The 11,096-nt window shown below is 45.3% G+C and overlaps 1 protein-coding gene across 1 annotated transcript in view; it reads left to right on the top strand.

The window, feature by feature from the left end:
- The first annotated feature begins 284 nt into the window (after positions 1-284).
- Positions 285-11,096, top strand: part of DENND4C (DENN domain containing 4C) — a 274,603-nt gene continuing 263,791 nt past the window's right edge. Inside the window, exon 1 of the mRNA XM_082257942.1 lies at positions 285-435. The gene's annotated coding sequence lies outside the window, so the exon portion shown is untranslated. The remainder of the gene's footprint in view (positions 436-11,096) is intronic.

Below are 11,096 nucleotides of genomic sequence, written 5' to 3'. Positions count from 1 at the left end.
TGAAAGCTGAAAATGAGTATTGAAGTAGTTACATTTAGAACGGGGTGCCTCGAGATTGTGCGGAATTGTAAACTAACTGAAAAAAGATTGAGAAACACTGTGCTTGGCTTTAGGGGAGTGCAGACTTTCAATCCCCTGGATCCAGACTTGTGTTAGAAAACCTAGTAAGTGACGTCACGCCAGGGTCTTTCCCTGCCCCGGAACCCGGCTGCGCCTACAATGTCCTGGCAGTAGGTGGCGACAAAGAGGCGGTCACCGGGGCTAAGCCCGGAAGTATTCTCCGGTCACTAGAGAAGATCATGGCGCCGCCCGTCCGGATCACGGCCGCAGCGTCGGATCGGAGAAGTTGTGTCATGTGGTAGCAGCGCTGCGGAGTTTTACCGGAGAGAGTCCTCGTTTTCGGGACAACAAGCACTAGCGATCTCCGCCCACAAGGTGAGAAGTTTGGGGAAGGTGGGCACAGGGCCGGTGAGGTAGGAGCGGTACTCGGGTGTGTATGTGAGGGGCACACGTCACCCGCCTGAAGCCAATAGTCTATTAGCACTTGGTATGGAGGTAGAGGGTGCAACAAGTGGCACCTGTAGAGTGACATGTCATAGGGAGACAATGGAGGTGAGTGTGGACACAGCACTGCCTGTACGGCTCCTCAGGTTACCTGACGTTACTCTATGACGTACAGAACGCTGCACCCCACCGAGGGAACCCCCCCAGCTTAGTGAATGCCAGGACATTTCAATTTGCAAAGAATAGCCAATCACATGCAAAGAAAATAAAACAGTAGATTTGCTTGCTCACGATTGGATGATGGAAGCCTCACCTCGCTCTGGGTATAACTCCCCTGCAATGTTTAGGCTCCGTTCACATATTGGCATCTCGGATTGTGTGCAGAATCACAGCGATTCTGCCTGCGATTTGCAATGATTCAGGAAAAATCGTGGCAATTCTGCGCACGCCATCCCAGACGCCAATTTGTGAACAGAGCCTAAACATTACAAGGGAATTATCCCCAGAGCCAGGTGAGGTACAAGAAGTTCTTCTACTTTTTTTGGGCGACAGGCATCCCGTGATTCTGTTTGCGTGATTTTTAAAGTGATTCGTCAGGCGACAACGACGGCAAAATCGCGCCACTTTTGGGGTGCCGTTGCAAGTCACATGAATCGCAAGGCGTCCTGTAATTTGCAATGATTCGGGATCGTGGGCAGAATCGCTGCGATTGCCGCCTGATGAACCGCGGTAAAATCGCACAAACAAAATCGCAGAACGCCTGACGGCCCAAAAAAAGTACAAGAACTTCTTGTATCTCACCTGGCTCTGAGGATAATTCCCTTGCAAGGTTTGGGCTCCATTCACATATTGGCATCTCTGATCACGTGCAGAATCGTTGTGGTTCTGCCTGTGATCCCCAATCATTGCAAATCACAGAATCCTGGTGATTCTGCACGCAATCGCATTCGCAAGATACCAATATGTGAACAGAGCCTAAATGGGCGGCACAGTGGTGTAGTGGTTAGCACTTTCACCTAGCAGCAAGAGGGTCGGCGGTTCAAATCCCAACCACGTCACTACCTGCCTGGAGTTTGCATGTTCTCCCTGTGCCTGCTTGGGTTTCCTCCGGGTACTCCGGTTTCCTCCCACACTCCAAAGACATGCTGGTAGGGTAATTGGATCCTGTATAAAATTGGCCCTACTGTGTATGTATGTGAGTTAGGGACCTTAGATTGTAAGCTCCTTGAGGGCAGGGACTGATGTGAATGTACAATGTATATGTAAAGCACTGCGTAAATTGACAGCGCTATATAAGAACCTGAAATAAATAAAAAAACATTGCAAGGGAATTATCTCCAGAGTGAGGTGAGGAACAAGAAGTTCTTGTACATTTTGGGGCGACAGGCGTCCTGCGGTTCTGTTTGCGGGATTTTACCGCTTTTTGTCAGGCAACAATCCTGGGAAAATCACACCATGTTTGGGGTGCCATCGCAAGTCTCGGGATTCGCACGAGCATCCCATGATTTGCAATATTTCAGGATCGTGGGCAGAATCGCTGCGATTCGTCAGCAAGCAGAATCACAGGGCGCCTGTCGCCCAAAAAAAGTACAAGAACTTATTGTACGTCACCTGGCTCTGGAGATAATTCCCTTGTAACGTTTAGGCTCCGTTCACATATTGGCATCTTGGATCGCATGCAGAATCGCTACGATTCTGCCCACAATCCAGAATCATTGCAAATCGCAGGCCAAATTTCAGCGATTTTGCACGCGTTCCGAGACGCTAATATGTGAATGAAGCCTAAACATTGCAAGGGAATTATCCCCAGAGCCAGGTGAGGCTTCCATCATCCAATCATAAGCAAGCAAATCTACGGTTTTATTTTCTTTGCATGTGATCCGAGACGCCAATGTGTGAATGGAGCCTCAATCTCCCTTAGCCCCCGTTCACATCAGGCCAATTTGACAGGTCAAATCGAAGCCTCTTGCCGGCAACGGCACCGTCCAGATTCCCAAATGTGTTCCTGCACTACTTTTGGCGACAATATAAATAGACCTCTGTGTATGAACCCACACCGATGTTTCTCAAATCGGCCCTGAAGTCGCACTGAAATAGCGGTTTGAAATCGTGCGAGTTCAGATGAACTTGCATGATTTCAAACCCGCCCTCAGTGTGAACAAGGGCCAAGGCCCCGTTCACACTTGTGTGACTTGTTCTGTAACTTGGGACTGCAGAGTCACGTGACAAGTCATACCCCATGATTTCCAATGAGTACAGTTCATATCTGTGTGACTTCAAAGTAGTTCCTGCATTACTTTGGTCCGACTTTGATGCGACTTGAGGTCCATAGACTCCAGACTACACAGGCATTGCTTAAAGTTGCATCACTTTCAGGTTGTACAAGTGTGAAAGGGGCCTAACAGAGTCTATTTGCCTTTTAGTAAAGGAACCCCATAGAGTTTATACAGAGCGTGCCAAGTCAGGTGTAATGGCGGGCAACCACACTTCCAGAACTCATCCATTTCTTTTCCAGTTCCATCTCTCCTGATAGGAAGAATCAAACTCTAGTCCATCTATTTCATAGAATGCCACACACAGGGAAACGGATGGAGATTGATAAAGTGATATCAACCACTTCAGTACGGTTCTGTAGCCAAAAGACGGCTACAGCTCAGAACTATAGTTGTGGGAGGGCGTCCATAGATGTCATCCCAGAACCGTGACAGCTGTGTACTTTGGGCAGAGTGAAGGGCAGATTGGGGTAAGGCTGGGTTCACACTTAATCGAATCGAATGCAGGTTTCCCCACATCTAATTTACATGACAGTAGAATGTGACCACCTCTCAATGGAGCCGGGTCACATAGCTCCAGGGCGGCTGCAGTCCGCATTGGAAAAGGGTCCTATGTGTCTTTGGTTCCATTTCAGGTCTGAATTCAGGCAAAAATATTCAGACCTGATTCACGCCTGTACGGAGAATAGGGACTCACCAGACCCCCTGCTGTGAGCAGCGGCTGCAGCTAGTGTGTACATGGCCTAAAGAGGCAATCACAGCGTCCCTTTACTGTGTGTCAGCTGGGTCCAATCACAGCTGATCACATGTAAACAGACTTATTAACAGTTATTGTTATCAGCAGTCCTTTCCTCACATGCTTTGCCTATGTGAGGAAAGGACTGCTGATACTGGCAAGCCTGTCGGCACACTGCTTAAAAGGGAGCTCCAGTTCCCCCCAGCCCCCCTCTCCCTCAAAAAAAAAAAATTAAAATTCATAAGCTACAAATACTGTAGCTTCTGCCTTTTAAAATAAGGACACTTACCTGTCCAGGGAGCCAGCATTGTAGGCACCCAAGCCGATTATTCAGTTGGCTTTGGGTGCAGGCTCTGGGCATCTTGGGTAAGGGAAACTGGCAGTGAAGCCTTCTGGCTTCGCAGCTGGTTTCCTATTGCGCATGTGCATGTGAATGGTCCTGCAGTCTTTTGGGACCTGTGTTTGTCCCAGAAGGCTGCAGGGGGAAGGAGGAGGGGTTGGACATTGTCATAGAATCCAGGTACCTGCACCCCCTCCCTCCCTCCCTCAAAAAGTGCCAAATGTGGCAGTGGAGGGAGGGTGCAAACAAGCAGAGCTTCATCTGTTGGGTGGGTTTCCACTTTAAGCGGTGTACACATTACTTTTTTTTTTTCCTGTTTTTTTTTTCCGTGTAAACAAGCAGGCTGAATGAAAAAATGAAAAAAAAAAACTGACAGTTAAGGTTGGAGCCACTGTACTAACAACCAGATGTTTGCACAGTGATCTCCCCTTCGCCAGAACGCTCCGGTCAGCTTTCTCAGCCATTGGCTGAGAGCGGTGATTGGGAGCCTATCAACAGACTTTTTTCGGTCATGCCCTTCTGTTGGACCAGCTGCAGTAGACACGGGAAAAATGTTGCTCTAGTGTGTACTAGGCTTAGCATTGATCATGCAGCAGGTCTGAAAATAAAATGCCATACTTACCTGCTTCTGGCAATGATCGCATGAAAAAATCTGACAGGCTGGTTGTACCCCAGTTGATTGATTGATTACCTTGAGTATATTCAGCCTGCCCATACATGGTTTGAATCTCAACCGGTCCCTGCTGAACCAGCTGAGATTTGAACCGTCTGTCACTGGCTTGCACTATCTTTAAAAGCAGGAGTTTCCATTTTTGAAGCTCATGAATGCTTGTCAAAATTGTTTGTATTGCAGTGCCCAGTGTTCTTTACATGGTTGTGTTAGTGTCTCCTTGCATCACATCAGAATTGACCCAATATGTGTCGTTTGCCAGACTTTGCTGCTTCCCAAACGATTCCATTGATGTCAGTGTAAATTTGCTTCAAATGCACTGCACACATGTCACAAATTCCCCTATAGGGTTTAGAACTTGTTTGAGGTGCGTTTAGAAAGCATTACTAGCCATGATAATACAATAAAAAAACAGCATAGAGGGACCGCCTGGCAAGTGGTTTTCAACGTGGCGCAAAAAAAAAAAAATCAAAGATGCACCAGTAACAGATTTTAATGCTTTAGGTGCATTAATGGGCGCTCAAATTTCTTTACACATCTAAATGAGCCCTGAAAGTGTCCCTCTTTTATTTCCAAGAGGTGTGTAGTTGGCCTTCTTTACCAGGGATAGTAAAGAAGCTGATTTATATAAACTCATATTGCAGATCTTGCCAGCATGACTTATTTTACTCTGATGTACTGGTTTAACTTATTTAGAATAAACTCCTTAGTCACATAAAGAATATAGAGAATGTAGAGTTCTGGGAGGGAAAACACTTTCATTTCACTCTTACAGATAGTGCTCTGTGGTGGAAAAGAAAAGGAAATGAACCTGTCAGCAGTAGGAAATGGACTCAGATTAGATGGTTGCTCTGTTTGTAAATGGTTGGCATGTATTCACTCCCACCCAGGGTGAATGCTGTGCTTTAAAATGGGCTTTACCTTTAAATTAGGCCAAAAACTTGCTATAATCTTGAAGGAGCATTCAGCAGGTACAAATACTACAGCCCTTTAAAAACCATGTACTTACCAGTTCCTTTGGTCCAGCACTGTCTTCCTGCAACCGATTCTTACCACTGCAGGTCCCTGGCACCACCGTCTTAGGCTGGCCACAGCTCACAGCAGGGGGTCCGATGCGACCCTGTTTTTTGTCTCATGTGCGAATCAGGTTAGAATTTTTGCCTGAAACGCACCAGATAACGCACAGGACCCTTTTCCAGTGTGTTCCACTGCCACTCTGGCCACCCTGGTGCTGTGTCAACCAGCTCTACTGAGAGCCAGTCACACTCTCCTGTCCTGCACCCACATACAATTTGCATAAGTGTGAACCCAGCCTTGGATATAGGAGCCAGCAATTGGCTGATTGGTTACTATGCAAAGTTACTCCTGTCTCTGTATGCACTAGTTTTAGTAAATCCCCCTTTTGTGACTTGTCCTGCACCCTCCTGAGGTATGTGAAGGGTCCCAGGAGGCATCAGGAGAGGAGAAGGCAGGGTAAGGGATGTCATGCTCCCTACAACCAAACGAACCCCCCCCCCCCGAGAGAGAAAAACGTACTGACTGACTTCTGTACAACTGCACTGTTGGATTTCTTCTGCTCAGTCAGCACTGCCAGCTATATCCGGCCACACTGATCAGTGTATTTTTATAGCAGGGAAGTCTCCTTGCTGTTGGAATACAATCGCTCAGTCAAGAGGATTCCCCCATCTACCTGGAAAATGTGGATAGGGGTATAGAGTAAGTTTTGTTTTGATCAACCCGCTAATGAAAAACCTAATGAAAAACCTTACAAGCTTTGGGGAGGGAGTGAACTAGTGGGACTTCAATTTTTGCGTGACGTTCCACTTTAATTTTGAATAGAGTGGGAGAGGATTGGATACCCTTGTTAAGCTGGCCATACACTGTACACATTTCTCTGGTCCCCTAGGAATCAGCTGACATTTGCTCAGTGGGGGGCCTTGTGAGCTGCCTCCTGCCTGACATCCTTTGATTGAAAAATCAAAGAGCTGGACAGAAAGTTGTCATCCAGAATGTGGCTGTATCTTATCACATGTTATTATTAATGCTGGTGGGGCCGGCTGTCAAGATACAAAAGGCACAGCGGGAAAACAAAAAAAAATATTATTGTATAGTCATTTTTACAGTCATCTGGGGCTCCATTAGAGAGTTCTACTCACTTCCTGTCCTCTCCACAATGCTTTCCTAGACAGGAATTGAGGGGAACTCCAGAAGCAACTCAGACAAAAATAAAGGGGCAGGCTAGAACCCCTGTTTTTCATGGCAGTAGGAAACTTGGCTGCTAAGGAAATGGAAGATCTATGTTTAGGCAAAGCTGGCTCAGTCCTTAGTCAGCACTTGGGTGACCAGTCATTGTGGCTGTGTTTATGTACTTAGTAGCTTGTTGGTAAGTATAAAACCACTTTCTGTAGCAGTTTAGGTTGTAGACAGCAGGAGAAAGTTGCAGAACAGCTTACTTCATGCCCGTGTATTTTAAACGACACCACAGAACACCTAGGTAATGCACTACTCTGCATGGCCATGCTAAAATTGGCACAGGTACATTTTTTGGTGTGCATTGCCTGCCTGTTCAAATGAATGGGCTGCCACAATCCATGTTAATGTGCAAAACCAGAATGTCAAGGTGTGAGTGGACACCCACAAAATCCTAGGGTTACATTTCTAGCTTTCCCATGCAACAACTCCAAACCGCTAATGAGCAAAAGATCAGGTGTTGGTCAGTTTAATTTCTTAATCATTTCGCCCCAGGGCATGCTTGTTATGTCAACTTGCAGATATCATCTTGGTCCTGAGGGAGGGAATATACATCAGTTCTCTTCAGGCTAAAGCCTTCTGTCATCCGTAAGCAATTGTGATGTCTACCTGATCTCCTGAGCCCACTTCCTAATGGTAAAGGGTTAATCTAAAATATCCTCTTCCGTTGTCACCCCAGAGAATAGTTTATGGAACTGGAAATAAAAGCATCACTAAGGAAATGAAGTGATCTGTATGATTCTGTTTTCTTACTGGGAGAATGCTTTCTCTTTAGTAGCTTGTCTTATCATTTAGCTGTTGATAGGGATATTTTACAGTCTGTAGTATGCTTTGACAGTGAGTATATTTGATATTCACTTTGCAAAGTAAACAGACTTTGTTCTTTTACTAAATCCACCTGAATGTGTTTTTCCTCCCTTTTTTTTTTTTTTTTGTACTTTCTACTAGGCAATATGTCCAATAAAATAAAAATCTGATAGTTTTGCCTGTTTATGCACTTTCAATAAATGGTAAAACTTTGCCTGTTACAATGGCTTGAAATGTGGCCTTAACAGGGTGGTTTGGGAGACTGCTACAGGTATGTGCAGCCAGCTTTAGGTGTCCTCACTTTATGCTTGCAGCAGTTTCCTTAAACCCCCCCCCCCCCTCATTATGAAATAGCTTAGAACGAAGCCCCCGAAGTGCCGACCGCTCACCTCTCTCATGGGTGACATGTTGTGTCGCCCTTCTTCCGGGTTTGCGGCATCTGGCCATCTGACTGGCTGGAGCCGCGGTGACCTCACTCTCGCGCATGCGCGCGGGATCCAACGGTCAGGGCTATGGGCTCAGAAGGAACAGCACGAGCGGCCGTTCCTTCAGAGCGCATTTGCCAGTGATGTTACTGGCTGCATGCAAAGTAAATATCACCTAAACGGTACATGTTTAGGAGATATTTACAGTAGCTATAGGTAAGCCTTTATATATTCTTACCTAGAGGTACAAGTTGCAGAGGAGGGTTTACTTCCTCTTTAAGGGAGCTGAGCAGGACTGAACATTTTTCTATACTTGAGATATGACTGCAGTGTGTACAAAACTGCACTGCCATTTGCCATAACTGCAAATTTCTTTTCAGTTATGTGACTCATTATCACTTCCCATTGGCTGCCATAAATTCAAATATCAGTAGATATGGTTCTCAGCTGTCCCTCATTGGGACCAAGCCCCTCTGTTCCTAATGAGTCCCCAGTGGTCCCTCTTTTTGGTCTGATTTATGGCTTTCTAATAATGTGCTATTTACTGCACCAAACTTTTTATCTAGCCACTTAACTATTGCATTTGTTGATTCAAGTGTTAAAATAAAGTTGTGATGAAAAAGCATGTGTGGGTTTAACCATCATGTTTTTGGAGTATTTATTCTTCGTAGTGCATAAAACTGGGGGCATGGACTAATGTCTGCTGCCAACTGCTACATGGTAGGGGTTAGAAAATAGTGTGGGCAGTCATCATGTGGGAGGCATGAATGGTCTGTATGGCTGTATAACCACCAAGGATTATGAGGTTATTTTGCAAACACTGGTCCCTCATGATGTTTTCAAATTTTAGATGGATGATGTCCCCATACCAACCACTAAACAAATATAATGGAGGTTGCATGGGCACCAAGATGAATCCTAATGTTTCACATGGCCTTCCTAATCGCTATGTTCAAACATCAACAATCTCTATAAGCTCCCGTTCACATGGGCGCGATCTGACAGGTCAAATCGCAGCCTTTTTGCAGGCAATGGCACCTTCCCAATTGGTGCGACGCAGACTTTGCAGGGCCACACCATTTTCCAAAAGAAGTTCCTGCACTACTTTTGGTGACTTCGGGGTGACTTCAATAGACATCTGTGAATGAACGGGCACAGATGTCTCAAGTCGCCCCCAAAGTCAGAAAGAAATGCGGCTTTGAATTTGTGCAAGTTCAGATGAAGTCGCACAATCTCAAAGCCACATTCAATGTCAACTAGAGCTAAAAAAGTTGTGCATGTGAACTGGATGTGCATCTATTTCTTCTGTTAAAACACTCAAGGTGAATTCACTAAGCGAGAAATACTGCATTCACTTTTGCCTTAAAAATACCTTATGCTGTGTTAATTCTCAGAAGTAGTCAATGCATAAAAAAAAAAAAAACATGCCTTATTTAACAAATGCAAAGTCTTGCAATATTTAGCAATTAAATGTAGTAATAGGTTTACATAGTTTATCTTAATTTTTTTTACATGCTAACACTGCACAAAAGGAAGATTGCTCTATGAATGAAACTACACAGAAATATTGTGAAACTGAAAATATCCTCGGGGCTCGTTTTACACTTGTAATTGGGGGGTAAAACTCCTTAGTTGAGTGTGACCCATTTAAGTGAATGCACTGCAGCAATGCATAACACGTAGTATTTAGGGAGTTAAATCAGGTAAGGAGGCAAACCTTGGGATTAAGTATAAATGAGCCTTTGGTCCCTTTCACACAGGGTGGACTTCTTGGAGATCAGCAGGGGATCTATCCGCTGATCCCCTGCTGATTAGGGCAGAGTGGGCTGATGACACATCCATGTCTGCTCACCTTATGCAAATTAAACACAGACAGATCCCCTTCAGTTTTTTCTTTTTTTTTTTTTTTTTTTTTTTTTTTTTTAGCCAACCAGAGGGGTTATCAGAACCTTCATGTGAAAAAGGGCCTTTGGCTCAAAATACAAGCGCTTGCCAAACACGCCCATAGCGTTAATGTTAGTTGTTTGAGTTTGCGTCGTGTTTAACATGCGTTAAATGCGAGTTAAAAATGCTCCCCAAACACCCTATGTGTGCTTTACATGCATTTGACAAGTGTTTAAAAACACACCCCAGATGCCTAGGTTTTTTTTCTTGGCTGCTGTGTACAAGGCCTAATGTGCTGCAAGCGCATGCCGGTGCAATATTGGTGCATTACCCTAGACTTGAATAAAAGGTGTTGAGATGCTTCAACTGCTTCCATACTCCACATGAAGCTTCATTTTTGAAGGGCAGCAACATGACGCAAACTCTCCTTGGTTTAATAATGTGAGCAGCACTGTGTGCTGTCTATAGTAATAATTGCAGAATGCTTTACTAAGAGTTTGAGGAGAGTTAAAAACGCGCCCCAAACTCCTGCTTTTATTCCCGGTTCACACTGGTGCGATGCAGGAAACCCTGCTATTCAGTGCCGTTTCCCGCATCGCACCTGAATCATGCAGTGGTTCATACTGACATCTGGGAAAGGCTGCAGGTGTCAATGTGAAGTTAATGACACTCCCAGATTGAATTGCAGTGCGAACTGTCAAGTAGTGCAGGAATCAGATCGCATAGATGTGAACACCCATGTGATCCGATTACAGTGCGGATCAAAAAAAGGGTCCTGCACCATTTTGGTGCAAATGCGATGCAATTTTAGCCATACAGTTTGTATGGCTGAACTTGCATCGCACAGACATCACAAGTGATCTGCACAGCATCGCACTGGTGTGAACTCAGCCTTAAAGGAGTTCTAAAGGCAGAAGTTTTTTTTATCTTAATGCATTCTATGCATTAAGATAAAAAGCCTTCTGTGTGCAGCAGCCCCTCTAATGCTTAACTGAGCCCCATCTCTGTCCACAAGTTCCTCACTCTCCCTCCTGTTGGCTGAGACACAGCAGCAGCAGCACCATTGACTGCCATGGCTGTCAATCAACGCCAGTCAGCCAAACAGGAGAGGGGGTGGGGCCAACTGAATGGACAACACGGAGCTGCAGCTCAGCTTGGATGCCCCCATAGCAAGTTGCTTGCTGTGGGGGCACTTGATAGGAGGGAG

The sequence above is a fragment of the Pelophylax lessonae genome, assembly GCF_965119305.1.
Source record: "Pelophylax lessonae genome assembly, chromosome: 1".
Classification (NCBI taxonomy): Eukaryota; Metazoa; Chordata; class Amphibia; order Anura; family Ranidae; genus Pelophylax; species Pelophylax lessonae.
Note: the sequence above shows the minus strand (reverse complement) of the source record. Positions and strands in the feature narration are given on the sequence as shown.